This window comes from Vidua macroura, chromosome 1 (genome assembly GCF_024509145.1).
Source record: "Vidua macroura isolate BioBank_ID:100142 chromosome 1, ASM2450914v1, whole genome shotgun sequence".
Taxonomy (NCBI): domain Eukaryota; kingdom Metazoa; phylum Chordata; class Aves; order Passeriformes; family Viduidae; genus Vidua; species Vidua macroura.
Genome location: NC_071571.1, coordinates 117,315,614 through 117,332,511, shown reverse-complemented (window position 1 = coordinate 117,332,511; position 16,898 = coordinate 117,315,614).

Below are 16,898 nucleotides of genomic sequence, written 5' to 3'. Positions count from 1 at the left end.
GTTAAAGGCTTTAAGTTTCTATTGAAATTGCTTAAAATTTAACAAAACAAGATAGCATGAAACTAGAGTTATTTCTCTTTTAAGTACTTCTTCATTATGCATTCCATTGAATAAGCTTTATAATAAATAATTTTGATCAGAAGATGTTTTACTTTAAAAATATATGCGTAGGTTCCTTTGATATTCAACCATTGTTGATGTGGAAGGCAGCCTTGCTTCTGCATTTATTTTCCTTAATTTGATTGACTTATTTTTAAAACTTCAACCATCTTAAGGTTATTTCAGCCCAATTTCCCTCACTTGTCTTCAGGCTGTGAAGGTCACACCAAAGCTGTTATTGCCCACATGAGCTGTGCCATTGTAGCCTTCCATTGTAGGCTAGGGAGTCTTTAATTCCGTAGATCCGAAGGTGGGCAAGTACTGAATTTTTTCTCTTAATTCAGACACCTCTATTCATTCATACAGTGTTTGAGAAAGGTAAACAGTACCTCCTAGAATGGAAAAAAAAAACAAGAAAATGAATTGCAATGGAGCATAACCCACCATCCCCCAGCCATCAGCTTCCATTCATTTTAGCTGTCAAATGGGTGTAGGTGTTCATTCCTACATGTTTATTGGGAACACCTTGCTATGGTTGCTATGGTCATGAGATGTAAAGGAGTACAAAATTTTGGATGTCAAGTATTCTTCCTATATTTCATGGCAAAAACTGCAGCAGAAAAACAATTTTCCTGGCTTCAAGGCACAGTTGATTTTCATCTTATTTCTCTTTGGCAGACAGTCTCTTTTATAGTTCTATACCATGTTAAAAGTAGGATTTTTCAATTCTTATTTCCAGTTCACAATAGAAAAAAGAGTTGTACCACGTCTTTACTTAAGGAAGCCCTTGTCTACTAAAACTTAAACTCAGATTCTATCAATAACCACTGTAATTCCATCTTTTATAACAGCGAAGCTTGTTTAGTTATCACAACCTTCATGTCATTGTAATTATTTAGCATAGAAAATGGTTGCAGTTTGTGGCAGTGCCAAGCCCTCATCACCGTGGATCTTGTCTGGTGGTATGTTGACAGTCCTCCAAGGCCTATCCCTATTTACCTTTTTTTTTTCTTGCTATGTGTCTTGATCCTATTTTCTTAATTTTCTTCAGAATTACTTTAATTTCTGTTCTGTAGTAAAAAATTACATGAAAACTGACAAAATGGCTTTCTGGGTAACAATTTCAGTCATGGTATTTTCTTCCCATGTTTTCAAAATGTAAGATGACCAGTCTTTTACAGAACATCTTGGTGCTGTAGTAAAGAAATACACAGTATATAGTACCTTAGGAAGTATGAGCACAGAGTAGTCTACAGTTTATGGAAAGTATTCTAGTGTTTCAGAAATAAACCCCAAACTTCCTATTTTTTAGGAAAACAGCCATTTAACAACTGGCTAAGGCCATAAAACAATGGACTCGGCATGCTACCTTATGTCCTGTAGGGATTGGGAGCTTACTTCTAGTACTCTTTATAGTGGTTTTCTTTGACAGAGACAATAGGGGCATACAGGCAAGAGACTAAAGTAATTTTTCCATGAGCAGCAGTTATGTGGAAATGTTCCATAGTTCTTCTTGCCATGTACATGAACCCAGCCACATGAAGGGGAAAAGCTGTACTGTCCCTGACAAAAAGAGTGACCATAACCATACTTGATAAATTCTTTCAGCAGTAGCAGTCAGGCCATAGCCATCCTCTCATCCTCTCTCATGTGTAACACAGAGTTAATTGGTTTTTATATACTCAGTAAATGGAGTGCTGCCATGTTGCATCAGACTTGTCATGCTGAAGGGATGCAATAAAATTCTACCATGTCTTGGGAATGCAACTTGTCTTGGCACAGAAAGGAATGAAAAAGCCAACATCCCCAGAAAGGTATGGCAGCACTAATCTAATTAATGTCACTTAGACTTAGTAGAAATCAAAATATTCGATTCCTGATGACTCAAATCAAGGTAGTAAAGCTGTTACCTCAATTGAAAATGTGTAGTTCCTCTGGTATAATGTCAGGGCAAGCAGAGAAGATGCATTGAAAGGCTTAGGACAATTGTAATATTTATGGCAAATGTAAATGGAGAAAGTGATACAATGCTCAGTTTAAGTAGTATAATGTCATGTATAAAATAAAAACAACTGCTTTGGAAAAAATATGTTGATTACACTAGACACTGAAAGGAAGAAGAGAAGAAAAAGGAAAGATAACTACAGATCAATTATACAAATGGGCCAGTTTCCAAAACAATGGGGTCATACATTTCCCAGTAAATTATTGCCTAATTTGTCTGAATTAAGCCTGCTTATTGTTCCACTTTTATTGGGAAAAAGTGTAATTGTGATCTTTTTGAACATTAACTGGATGGCTTACTGAATATTCCATTCATTCTGTGTCTCCTTTCAGGTTTCATCTTAATAAGCTGATTTTTCTGTCAGTAATTTGCATTTAAATTATGAAAAAATAATGAAGATTTTATCTGCATGTACTGTCTTAGATGAAATTTTTGTTGTAATAACAATGGGAAATACTTATTTTATGTAAGTCAGTTTGGAACATGGATTTGTCTCATTGTTTGAAATAGTACAGTAGTTCAGCTTTACAAGTCTTAAGTTTGTGAATGTCTCTTAAAACAGGCAAACAATTTATCCTACACCCCAGATAAAGATCAAATAGGTTTTAATAGCAGACTTGCAGTAAACAGATATTTAATCATATGCTCTGAGGTGAGTAAATTCCATACATTTTTATATAGATAAGTTGGGCTCTGCCTTTTCTGCAAAAGAGAATCACATATCTAACTGATGCTTAGTAATGTGTGTGATCTAGCTGAGTTTTAGAGAAAAATAGACTTGAAGTGAAAACTGACCAGTAAGAAAGAGGACTTTGCTGAGCCTTATTTTAAAGTAATTACCGACAACTTCTCTGGACAGCCTGTTTTGTGTGTATATATCTATATATATCTATATATAAATATATAAATACAGGTGTTTGCAATTAAGGATCCATGACATAACTTTTTCATGTTTATTATATTAATTTATAGGACAATAGTTTCTTCTGTCAGAAAAAAATATATATTCCTTATCCCACTCTTTGGAAAATACCCAGTTTTTTGTGTTTCCATTCATCATGAATCTAATTTTCAGACTATTTAATAACAGGTCCTTTCAGTACTTTTTGCAACACGTAATATTTGTACAATACTTTTTACAAACTGCTGCCTCTTCGTGGAGGAAATAGTAAGTACTGCAATAAAGATAAATTTAGCATCACAGAGAGTACATTGAAGAGACCAAGGTGCACGTTGTGAATTAAATGCCTTAAAAAGTAACTGAAGAGCATCAGCCCAAGGACTTCAGATTTCAATTACAGGTGATGAGCATGGCTCAGAGTGTATTTAGCGCATCTTGAACTTAGACTACTGACTAAGAATCTAAATCTGTCAAAGCAAATCAGGTAAGCCTCTGGCAAATTTCCCCAGATGCTGAAGCAAAACCAGATTTTAGACTTGAGTAGAGCTGTTTAAATTCTTCACCAAACACTAATGGTCTTTATATCTGACTTTGACTAGGGATACATTGCTGAAAGGAAGAAGGTATAAGGGCAAACATAATCCCTCATCAGAGAAGGCTAACTTGTGGAAGCGCTGGATTAAAGGGGGAGTGAGTTCTCCAGAGCCCTCCTCCAGTGGTGAAACAAGGTCCGTGAGACCTTTTCAGTCTTTTTTCCTCAAGACAGAACTGTGGAAGGGGAATGGGAGCTTGGTACAATACTTTTTGTCATGAATGAGAAATGAATAATAGGGAAGTAAGGAGACTGTAAGAATCAGTTAAGCTCATAAGAAATTGCAAATCCAAGAAAGGGCCTTTTTTCTAGAGAATTGCTAGTAACTACAGGAAAGAGGAGCTGCAGGAACCAGAGTGCAAAGGTCTGTTTTAGAGAATCTGCTTCTTAAATAGTAGGCTTTTGACAAGATTTGAATATGGAAAAAATACTTCACTGAATAATTTAGCTCCTTTAACCACATGGATTGTGGCAGCATGCAAACGTTTCTTAGAGCTGCAGTTACTCCAAGAAAGTTAAGAATAAGCTGTAGAGTAGTTTGCATATAGCAGCCTCCATTGAGAAACAGAGGAAAAAAAAACCTTAAAATTTGCTAATAGCTCCTTTTAAAAAAATGGACTGAACATACCCTCAAGAATTCACTGATCCTGAAGGTTTACATGTCTTCTGTAATAACAGAACCATAAATTCTAAATGTTGGAACAGTCAACTGTTCAGGGCATCATAACACCTCCCTGAAGACACATTTTGGCTCATGTACTTTTCCTGGCGTGTTAAGTGATCCTGGAGCTGGGAGGGAGGAATTCATGAGAGTTTAAATGGCAATAAACCTATATGTGAACATCAAGGGGAAAAACAGGCCTGTCTTTGCATATACTAAAGAGTGATGTCTGTCTCCCAACTAACAGCTTCCTCTATTTATTGTTTTTTCTATTTGCAGTATCTTCTTTTTCAGTTAAGTAATTTAAAAAATGGGTATTGAAGCACACATATATTCCCATAGTTATGCTGCTAGGGATTTGAATTAAAAGAGACAAGAAATAGATAGTTTAGATTTATATAACTGACTCAGGGATAAACATTGCAACTCCAACACTGTTCAGGAAGCCTGAATGTTTGAGAGGATTGTATATGTGAATAATAGCTACATAAAATCTTTTCAGACTTTGTCTTGGTAAATAGCAGCTATAGTAACCCCTGTCATTTAGTCTTCTGTGGAGCTTATTCTTGCTTTACTGTAATTATTTTATTGCCAGTGAAAGTGATCTGAGTAACAGGATTGGCTTTTAAAACCTAATTTCACTGCAGTTGTTTCTTGCCATTTCAGTCTTTGGATACTCTTGCTAATGGCAAAAAGAAATTCTGAGATAGCCATTAACAACCTCCCCAATACCACTACAATTAAATAACTATGGTGATTTGGTACTTCAGAACACAGATCTGCTTTCCCCAAACCATGATCTACAGTTAATGTTGACAATACCTCCGATATGAAATCTTTAAACTGAGACAACTGATATTTTATTTAACACAGTATTGGCTTTTCATTGTTTCCATGGACCAATGCTGACTGCTGACCACTGATTTTAAGGATCTGTATGTTTGTGTCCTCCTTCCCAAGTCCATAGAAATTATCAAGGTTATTTTGGTGCAGTTCCCTTTATAAATACAAGGACTCTTATGCATTTCAGAACAATGATGTTTAATCTTTGGTGCAGGTTAATTTAATTTAGTCATACATGTTGACAGTTATTCTGAAGCACAGTGTTTTGACATTGTATTTCTTCTAGATATTTGGGGAGTTTGCTTTGACTTATTTAGAATAAACCTTGAGGAAGGTCAGCAGTCATAGCTGAACCATCACTTTCTTGAGTGACTGTCAAAATGAACAATTTAGGCTAGCATAGCTTATAGAAGTCAGTGTTTCTTTTGCAATATTCTATGCTCATTGAGAAGCCTACATTACAAAATCTACTTTTATTATACAGAAAGAAGTGTCAAAATCATTCTACCATGCCCCCAGTCACGTCTTCTGGTTAAATAATGTAAAAACAGTAAAGAAGCTTATAACTGCCAGCATCTTTCTCCAAAACTTCACTTAAAAGTGGACTTATATTTATAGGATGGAGAGTTTTAATTCACTTAGGCCGTATCATGGAAAGTTGTTTTAAGACCTGGGACATTAGCTTGTGACTTGAATTTGTTAATTCAAGATCTGTTGTTTTCGTGGTAAAAATTATGGTTAGCACTTTCTTGCACACTTTCTCAAATATTGTGAAGATTATGGAAAACTCAGATATCATCATAACAGGGGCAATGCAAGCATGCTGGCAACTTTAACCTCTTGCATCAATACTATGCCAATGAACCTCAAATCCCTTACATAAGGGTGGATTTCAGGCCAGTTAAGCAGAGATTTCTTTGAAGAATCATCAAGTTTCAGATGTTCTTATGATGGCTATAACATTTTTCTGACATGTGCCTCATAATCATCAGTTAAGGATAGGACAATAATAAAGCAGTTCCACACTGAAATATGTTTCTCAGCCTGATGTTTTGCACGATATTTTTACCCACTGTTAGAATCTTCATGTGTATTTACTCAGCCAAACAGGTTTGTGCCTAAAGAGATGGTGTTTTGTTCAACTATTAACCCTTAATTTTAGGCTTTTTCTGTGTATAAGGATGAGAAGCAAGATTTACCTGCTGAAAGCCTGGATTTGAGACATCTATTGCATACCATTATGTTTTTCTGCAGCTTCTGAGAGTCTGATTTTGGTATACTTTATAATTGTTTTTTGTTTTCTTTGATAATTTCATATATTAGGTAAGACATTATTAAGTCTTCTCTGTAGGCTACTGGTCCCATTTCTCATATGCAGACTAGGAATCCATTTTAAACCTTCAAAAATGTTCGAATACTCCCCTTTGACTATTTTGCAAGCTATTTTCCAAGCTGTTTTCTGTACATCTCCAATAAGTCTTCATCTTCAAAGCAGCTATTCTCTGTGTTGGTAATCCAAGACACAAATTCTTACTTTTTCCAGACAGATTCAACCTATATATGAAAGTCCAGTACATTTCATACCTGTAAACTTACCAGCAGTATTGCCTTTTTAAAGTAACAACCATATGATATTTAAAATCTTTAGGTTACTATGTTTAATTTTGTCTTCTTGAGTGATGGAACAGTAGCATTCCTCCAACATATTGCTGTTAAATTTTCAATAACCATGTCCAGAGTCCCCTGCTACACTAGGGACAATTTCTGGGGACACACTTCTCTTTCCTTTTCATTCTGTCTAAATTATCAGTGCTGGACTGATGAAGAACATATTAGGACGGTCTTAGCAAACTCAATTTTGATACCACACTAGTGAGCTATAGTCATAGTACTTGCTGTTCTTTACTGTAATGTGTTTATAATTTCAGGAACATTGTAGCTATTGATATAGTGCCAAGCCCAGTTGGGAACAATTAATTGCTAGCTCAGTAGCCATGGTGCTTAATTAAAATAAGACTTCCATTTATACTTTTTTTGATATATTTATGTTTGCTGACAGTATGACACAGTTTTTTAGTCTCCAAACTTTCTAGGCATATCCATATAAAATTATCTTCCCATAGGCTCCAGTATCTCACAAACCCTCATCTTTCCCTCTTATATTTCCAACTAAATTAGTAATCCTAATTTATTCACAGTATTTTATGTGTCAGTGTTTTCTGCTTTGTGTCTGTTCACATGTTATTCTTCTGCATGGCACTTGGGATTTTACTGCTCTGTAACCCTGTATCTGTCACTGCTCCCAAATCTACCTTTCACATAATTAACACTCACATTTTTCAGTTATCCAGGATACCCTGGTCAAATCCAACCTTTATTATGATAAACCAAACTGATTTAAACTGACTTATCTGTCCTTTTACAGGGAGCTGTAATTTTATACTGGTTTGTTTTATTTGATTTGGTTTTGATTGCTGACAGGCTTTCTTGGAACAGTATGTAAATTTTAGTTTTTCATTATACTGTTTCTGAATTCTACATTCTCTTTTTTACTCATATTGTAGTTAATTCTATTTTCTAGCTCTTTGTTAAGTAATTTAATATTTGATCATGTGAAAATACATTTTTGCTGTAATTCTATGCCATTTCTTTTCAGACTTCTCTAAATATTCATTCCTTAGCTAATATAAGAGTTCTCCTATCCCTATGCAAAAATATTTCCAGTATTCATTAGATTATACTTGCAAGTAACTAAGTCTTCTGTAGTAACTTCTCCTGGAGCAATTTGCATCAGGTAAATGAAACTCCTAATAGTTCAGCTTCTCTTGTCAGGCCTGTTAAATGTTACAAGTGTTAACTTTAAAAATAGAGGTATACTAACTTGAGGTGTGTGAAAACCCTCCTACCACTGCTTGCATGGGTAGCTGTTTTGCCTGTTACATTTCTAAAAACAAATAAACCATGACTGCTTGCTCCCCTTTATCTCTTTCTTTCAGTTCAAATCCTGAATAAAATACAATATTTGTAAATATAAATTGGTTTCCCCTTAGAACAGACAAGAATAGACTGGACTACTTCAGATAGAAGAGACTTACAATGATCATCTAGTCCAAGTGCCTGAACAATTCAGGGCTGACCAAAACTTAAAGCATGCTGTTAAGGGCACGGTCCAAATGCCTCTTACACAATGACAGGCTTGGGGCATTGACCACCTCTCTAGGGAGACTCTTCTGGGGTTTGACCACCCTCTCAGTAAAGAAATGTTTCTTGATGTTCAGTCTAAACCTCTCCCAGCACAGCTTTGAACCATTCCCACATGTCCTGTCACTGGATACCAAAATTGGAGGAGATCAGCACCTCCTTCTCCACTTCCCATCCTCAGGAAGCTGGAGAGAATAATGAGGTCACCCCTCAGCCTTGGTTCTCTCCAAACTAGACAATCTCAAAGTCCTCAGCTGCTCCTCACGGGAAGTGCCTTCCATCCCTCTCACCAGCTTTGCTGCTGTCCTCTGGATGCATCCAAAGGCCTTCCACGTCTTTCTTAAGCTGTGAGGCTCAGAACTGCACACAGCACTCAAGCTGAAGCCACATCAACGCTGACTACAGCAGGGTAATCACCTCTTTTGACCGGCAGGTGATGCTGTGTTGGATGCACCCCAGAATGGCTTGGCTGCCAGGGCACACACACTGCTGGCTCCCGGCACGCATCTTGTCAACCTGCACCCCCAGACCCCTTTCTATAGGGTGTTTTCAGCCACTCCTCTTCCAATTTATACTTGTGCTCAGTGTTACTCTGTTTTGGGTGCAGAATCCAGCATTTCAACTTGTTAAATTTTATCCCATTAATCACTGCCCAATGCTCTAATCTATCTGGGTACATCTGCAAGGCCTCTTGTTTCTCAACAGTCAGCAGCATTTCCCAGATTCGTACCATCAGCAAACTTGCTAATGCTGCATTCAACTCCTAACTCCATGCTGTTGGTAAGTGTGTTGAACAGACCTGGCCCTAAAATTGGGCCCTGAGGAACACCACGGGTGAGCTGTCACTAGCCAGATGTGGCCTCATTCATACAACACTGGGAACTCTGCCTTTCAGCCAGTTGTTCACCCCATGAATCTCTCATCCCACAAATCTCTCATCCCGCAGTTGGACAACTCGTCCAGAGGGATGTTGTGAAGACCTGTAGCTATTCCACTAGCCTCTTACAGCATGGAATCTTTAAAATATAATTGCATAGGAATGACTGAGGGAGCTGGGATTGTTTAGCCTGGAGAAAAGGAGACTCAGAGGTGACCTTGTCATTGTCTACAATGTCCTGAAAGGTGGTTGTAGTCAGGTGGGGGTTGGTCTTTTTCTCCAGGCAGCAACTGACAGACTGAGAGCACTCAGTCTTCAGCTGGGCCAAGGGAAATATAGGTCGGATGTTAGAAAAAAATAGTTTTTTTTATTGAAAGAGTGATAAAGTACTGGAATGGCTGGCCCAGAGAGGTGGTGGAGTCATCATCCCTGGATGTGTTTATAAAAAGGTTGGATGTGGCACTTGGTGCCATGGTTTAGGGCTGGGTTGGACTCAATGATCTTGGAGGTCTCTTCCAACCTAGTCATTCTGTGATTCTGTGATGCCGGTCTTTCAAAAATGCTTGTTCTAAATTGGTCGGCACTTTGCACTGAGCCTACTGGCCAGGGACTTGACCCCAAAAGGCCAAATTAAGGACCAGCAGTTTGCTGCAACTGTAGTTCAGACATTGAAAATATAAATTTATTAGAAATTTCTCTCCAAATGGCATCCTCCTTTTCCTGCTTGCTATAATTCCATGTCCTATAAAGGCCATGTTTAAGAGGGAAGGACTGAATCAGGCTTTGTGCTGGTTTCTGGAAAAATACCCAAGACTGACTGAGTTATGTGGGGCAAAGTGACAGCAACAGTGACATCTGCAGAGCTAGTGCTGTCACTATCAGCAGCACAAATGTGTTCTTGCATCTTTTATGAGTTTAATTCATCAGAGGATAGAATGGATCTTTTGACAAATTCTGTGCTACAATTACAAGTCTGTTGCTCAAAGAAAAGACTTTCTCAACTGAGAAATCTGAGACTTTGGTCATCTGTAGGCTGAATTGCTACAGTAATTTAACACAGAAGCAAGAAACATATAATCCAATTATGGGGAGTAATATCTAAATCACTTCTATTTCTTTTTTTTTTTATGGTTTGCTTTGGAATCCATTAGGACAAAAGGGTCTTTATGTATTTAAAATTAATTAATAAAGTGAAAAATTGAAGCGATCATACTTAGTACAAAGTGCATTCTTTTGTGTTCCCTCTAAGTCCTGTAATTCTTCTGCAGAATATGTTGTCATGGTATCCAATATGGACAGGTCAAAAAGTAGTAGTAAAAATGATGATGGTTAGCAACATGTGGCAGATTACTTTTCCTGTTTGGTATCTAGCATGGGATTGAATGGGCAAAGGTAAAGGTCTGTTTCAGACTCAGAGGTAACAGCATTCTGAGGCTAAACTCTGAGAAAGTGGGACTTAGCAATGATGAACCCACAGGATGTAGAACAAATGTTAGAGGGGATTTGGTGTATTTTTTTGGGAAATGAAGAGGCTTTAACTTATTGTTTAACTTCCCCTGTATCTCAGCTTCTATAAAACAGGTTGACATCTTTGAATTAATAACAGTTATTTAGTCAGATTGTACAAGGCAAGATTCTGAGTCCCTCTCAATTAAGAAGGCCTTCAGATAAAGCCTTTGTTGTGTTCGAGGTCAAAAGAAACCCCTTTGCAGCCTCTGACCAGAAACAGGCTGCTGTCCCAAGTTTGCCAACATGTAAAAGTACACTGATTTAATTTCAAATGTTACATTATATTGGGTTAGTTCAGACCGTGATAAAGGAAATGTTTATCAGAGCCTCCCAGTCTTAGCCTGGCCTGAGCCTCAAGACCAAATATTCTAGCCAATATTAAGGGTGTAGAATTGCTTTCATATGAATGACATGAATGGAGAGATTAGTTGTCTCGAAAGAATTATTTTTCTGTCCCAGACCTTTAGAAATGTTTTCTAGGGTGTTGGGAAATCAGTGCCTAGTCCAAAAGCAAGACAAAGGAACAGTTATAAATATCCCTCTCCTTCCAAATCCAGCAGAAAAGATGGCAAGATTAACATATATGTGCCTCCATAATTTTTTTCTGCTGTCAGTCACCCTTAATCCCTTCCTATCTTCGGGAGGCAGGAAAACACAAGGATTTGAAGGGCCAATTCAAAGGGCAGGATGGCAATCCATTTTGCTTAACGGTACCACTGCAAATGTGAATGGAAAGAACATTCCAAAAATCTGCATATCACAATCTTAACATCATGACAATAGCAACCATCCCCTTGCCCAACTGACTCTTCCCTTGCTGTTTTCAAAAGAAAGATAATCTCTGCCTTGCATATAAAAATGTTTAGCTGTTGTTGCTCCAATAACAAACTCAGACTTTAGTATAGTTACCTTGAGGCTATCCTAATTTGCATCAGAATGTTGCCCAAAACATGGAACTTTTCCTTGTGTAGGTTTAGCCATCAGCCCTTCTAATTTCCCGCTCTAGTCAAACAGACATCTTCAGAAAGCAAATCAGAGAGCTCCTTCAGATACCAGTTTGACCTGTCATGCTCTTTAAACTACATACAGAGCCAAGATTTTTAATTTGGTCAATGTGAAATCAATGTCCTTGTGTCTTGGGCTTTATTTTTGCAGGTAATAAGCAAATAATGGATCTGTGGTACTATCTGATAAAAGCTGAAAGTTTAATTTTTCTAAAACTTCTCCTGTAAATCTTCAATTATGGATTATTTTACAGATGAGAGGAAAGGACCAAGTCTCATACGCATAAATAGGCTGCATGTTGCATGTCTCCAACAATATCCACAATCATAACTCTGAATGTAATCCTTGCCAACAAACAACGTCTGTCTGTGAAAGGCATTTTAGAATTTCTGAAGTAAATGGTCAATTCATAAAAGAACAATGTGATGGATTTTGTCCATATACCCTAGATAAAAAAGGAACAACAGCTACTTAAAATGTTTTGCATTTATCATTTTTAGGAAGAAAAAAAAAATAATTTGGAATCACTGTCCAATCCCAAGGGATACTTATTCTGTGTCTACTATGACCCTAATTATAATGATAATATAATGAAGAAATTTTCCCTCTCTTCCTGTAGCTGCACAGTGGCAATCTGCAGAAAATTGCCCTCAGATGTAGATATATGAATACACATTTTCTGACAGTGAACTGTGTTCTGTGTTCTTGTAATAGCACTTTATTTTTTAAAGGGTCACCTCATGAGTTGCGATTAAAAAAGGAAAATTTAATGTTATTAGAAAATTACCAAGTAGCCCAAAGTCAAAACCATATGGCAGCTTAATTTAATATAGCTGAATTAAAAAATCCAAACAAAAAAACCCCACCAAATACAGGAGGCCACCAACATGGATAATAGTGTGAATTATAGATAACTGGAACTTTATTCCAAAGTAAAATATATAGAAAACTTGTATACGCTGGTGCAGCAGTTCCAAGTCTGGATAACAATGCTTAAATATTTCCCTTGCTGGAAATATTTCCATGTATTAATAATTTCTAGAAACTTCCACTTGCCCTAGTTGCATTTTCTGATTCATAGGGGATTTTTTTTGCAAAAATTTCACAGAATATTTCAGCTTTTTTTTGTTTGTTTGTTTGGTTTTTTTTTTTAGTCATGACCACTAAAGAAAGTTTCTTCCCATAATAATATACTTCAAGATGTGCTACAGTCCCAGCACTAAAGCAGTAGGCAGTAAACAAGATGAAATTTGGCAAGGTAGGAGCTCTGTGCCCCCAAAAGTCATTTTGATTCCTTTGGTCTGCCTTTCTCTATATTGAAAACATCACACAATTCCATAAGGGAATTTGAAAAAAACCCCAAACAACCCAGAGCCATGCAATTATATTAGTTCTTACTCTTGAAGCAGTGCTTTGTAGCTACAACCTTATAAATGACTAGCTACTCAGTATTATGAGATTTCTTAGTAACCCTTGTGTGAACAAGTATAAAAATCAAGGCACGCTCCTCAATTAAAGGTATTTTTTCAAATGTCTGAGAATATATTTTTCTACTTCTGGTTTTCTGTGTTCTAGCAAAGAACATGATGTCAGTTTTCATTCAGGTAACAAGCTTATTTTGTTTGGACTACAAAAGTTTAGGACCTATTTGAATATAAGCATACAGCACATGAAGTCCCTCCTTTGTGGACAGTCAGATGGAAGAGTATTGCAGATATTTTCTCGCTCATTACCAGAAGCCTTGTTGTCAAAATCTCAGTGAAAGGAACCTGGCAAGCAGGGAAAATCATTACCCAGTCTATCTTCCTGTCTCTGAAGGACAGTAATATCTTTTGATTCTCAGGAATAAATAAAGGCAATGTATAACCAGGAGTAGCAGATTAAATCAGTAGACTATTGTCACTGAAGAATAAAAACTGGAAAGCAGTATATTGGCACAAGGCCAGCATAGCTACAACTGAAGAGCAGAAGACATATTCCCAGGCAGAAGAACAGGGAAGAGGGGTTATAAATTTTGCCCTCCTGTTTCAGCCACATTCATATGTCTAAGTCTGATGTTCCCTAGTCATTGTGCTTGGGGTATTTGCACACCAATATTTATTATACAATATTCTTTAACTTCAACCATGCAAATGAGAACTGGAATGCACCAAGGGCCAGCAGATTCCTTGGGATACACACACTGGCTGGGCATGCTGTCAGGCAGCCCCAAAATTTACCCCTTGTACACTGAAAAGCAAGTGAAAAATGTACAGTGAGGTTGCTGAGGAGGTCAGAACCTTTCAAAGCTCAGTCATTGCAGGCCTCCACTCCTAGTCTTTGCTGCCTACTTTTATTCCTTGTGGCTCCAGTTAGGGAGCTGTTGGTAGATTCTGCAATTTCACAGAATCACAGAATGGGCCAAATATAAAGGGTACACTTCCGGTCCAACCTTCCTGTCCTAGCAGGGTTGTCCTAGAGCATATGGCAGAGAATTGTGTTCAGACAATTCTTGAATATCTGCAGGGAGGAAGACTCCAAAACCTCTTCCAGTGCTTGGTCACCAGCACAGTAAAGAAGTCTTTTCCTCATATTCCCATAGAACTTCTTGTATACCAGTTTCTGCCCAATGCCTCTTGTCCTATTGCTTGGCAGCACTAAGGAGAGCCTGGATCCCTCCTCTTGGCACCCTCCCTTCAGATACTTACAGATATTGGGAAGGTTTCCTTTCAGGTATCTTTTCTTGAGGCTGAACAGGCCCAACTCCCTCAGCCTTTCCTCATAAGAGAGATGATCCTGGCCTTTAATAATCTTTGTAGCCCTCTATTGGGCTCAATCCAGGAGCTCCATGTCTCTCTTGTGTTGAGGAGCTCAGAACTGCACACAGCACTCCAGATGTGGCCTCATCAGGGCTAAGGAGAGGGGCAGGATCACCTCCCTCAACCTGCTGGCAATGTCCTTCCTAATGCAGCCCAGGACACACCTTTGCCCTTCTTGGCCACCAGGGCATTGCTGGCTCATGGACAGATGTTGTCCACCAGGACCCCCAGGTCCTTCTCTGCAGAGCTGCTTTCCAGCAGGTCAGTGCCCAGCCTGTGTTGGTGTTCTTCCGCAGGTGCAGGACCTGGCATTTGGCTTTTCTGAACTTCAGACAGTCCTTCTCTGCCCATCTCTCCAAAGGGTTGAGGTTCTTCTGAAGGGCTGGACAGCACTAGGGAGTCATTTAACCCTTTTCTTTCCAGTCAAGAGCTGCTGGACTATTAAAGTCTGCACTCTGATCTCCGGACATGAGGAAAAGTGATTTGCTCTTGGTGATGGATCATAAACTAGAATCACAGTAATAAGTATACTAAAGTTGCTGTGAGTGTTCTGTGCTTCTGGCTGGCTGAAATTTGATGGAAGCTTAGGGACATCAGTAACATGAAAAGGAAATAATGAAAGCTCTAAAATTCCATAAGTTATGTCATTTGCCTGTATTTTAGTTTTTCTGTAAGGAACAGTAAATACAACAAAATGCATGTGCTAAGGTTTGTGCCACAGTTGGCACTCAGCCACTGTAGAAGACAGTACTGCATACATACATATATATATATATATATACACACATATAATATGTCCTATGATCACAAGGAAACTGTCTGGTCTGTCTTGAGTCTTACCCTGCAGGATACTGTGTTTAGGTTGCCTAATCTAGCATTAAGAAATCTATTGTGCTGGATTAAGTACTATCCTTCTGCTCAGAAGTATAATACACTGCTTTTGAAGGCTGTGTGTTATCAGCATACAGGAAAAGATCTCAGTTAAGTCTCTTTCTTCCACTGCTGCTTGTTTGCGATCTGTTTAAGGTAAGTCTTAGCCTCCTGCTGCTGTCTCAGTTTCCCCTCTGTGCAGCAGGGACATGTCCCTGTGCTGCTGTGCAGGCAGCGTAGTGTGCACGTGAGATGGTGTGCTGACTCAGAGATAGGGTACCCAAGTAAGTCTACCTGCGTCTGCAAGGCTGGGTGCTGTGGGGGAGTCAGCCGGTACAGTGAGAAAATTAAACTGCAACTTCATCAGCAAAAGGGAACATGATCTCCAATACTGGCAAATTGAGTTCTGGTAAGTGCACTGAACAAGTCAAGGCACCGTTTTGATGGTAATGTTATATGAGACCAAGTTTATAATGGTGATCTGTATCGAGTCAGGACGTGTGACCTCATTTGTTTGATGTGGGCTCTCAACTATAATCTATACCTTCATTATCTCAAGTGCAGGATAACTGTAACCCACTCTGGCTGTCAAGTCACAACTAAAAACTACTGTGAACTGAAGGTGACTTGAAATGCAGCCGTGCAATTATTAAGTAATGTGTCATGCAAGGAGCACAGTGCATTATACCAATTGCTTTGGAAGTGCACTTGTCGCCAGCAAGAACAGAGGTGAAATCCATACCCTCTGTTTTGACCTTTGTCTCCTGAAGTGGCTCAGGACCAGCCTACCTGAAGGGATTTAAAATTCTCTGTGCTGTGTGCTACAGTTGTGATTACAGGTACTGGAGCTGTGGGCCAGAGCTGGTCTCAGTAGGTCTGAGATGTGAACTGTGTATTTTGTACAAGCACTTATTTTGTGGGGTTTTTTAAAATTTTATTTTTCTTCTAGGAGGCTGTTCTTTTTAAGCACTGGGAGGAGTATTATAATGGTCCATGCATTTAAGCAGGCTGGATGATTATATTCATCTGGTTAGAAGAATATAATCTTTCTGTGTGGCAGTGTTCCTTCTCCTTTCCCACTGAATTCTTGCATGATGTACATACATGCACAAGTATGCAGTAACACCAGAATTTGTATTTTACAATTTCATCCAGCCTCAAAACAAGAATTTCAAGTGATTTGGAATTTCCTGTGCCCCACAATAAGCTGTTCAAATTGCTATTTTTTACTCTGGCACCTGGATGGGGTTGTTTTGTCAATGCTCTATGAGCAGTTATGTTGCCTGCTCTAAAATTTTCTATTAAATTAGGTTGTTGTTAATATTTGTGGAGGGTATATGATTTTCTAAAAATAGAACTTCACTCAACTACCAAAACCTAGATGAATAAAATATCTGGGGCTGTTTTGTTCAAATGATTTTGTGGATATAGGTTGATTGCTATAACTGGTTTTACTTTCATAGTTTTCTTGGTCTTTATGTTTTCCAAAGCTATTGTAAATATTTCAGTCACAGTGTGGAATGAAGCTTTATTTTGA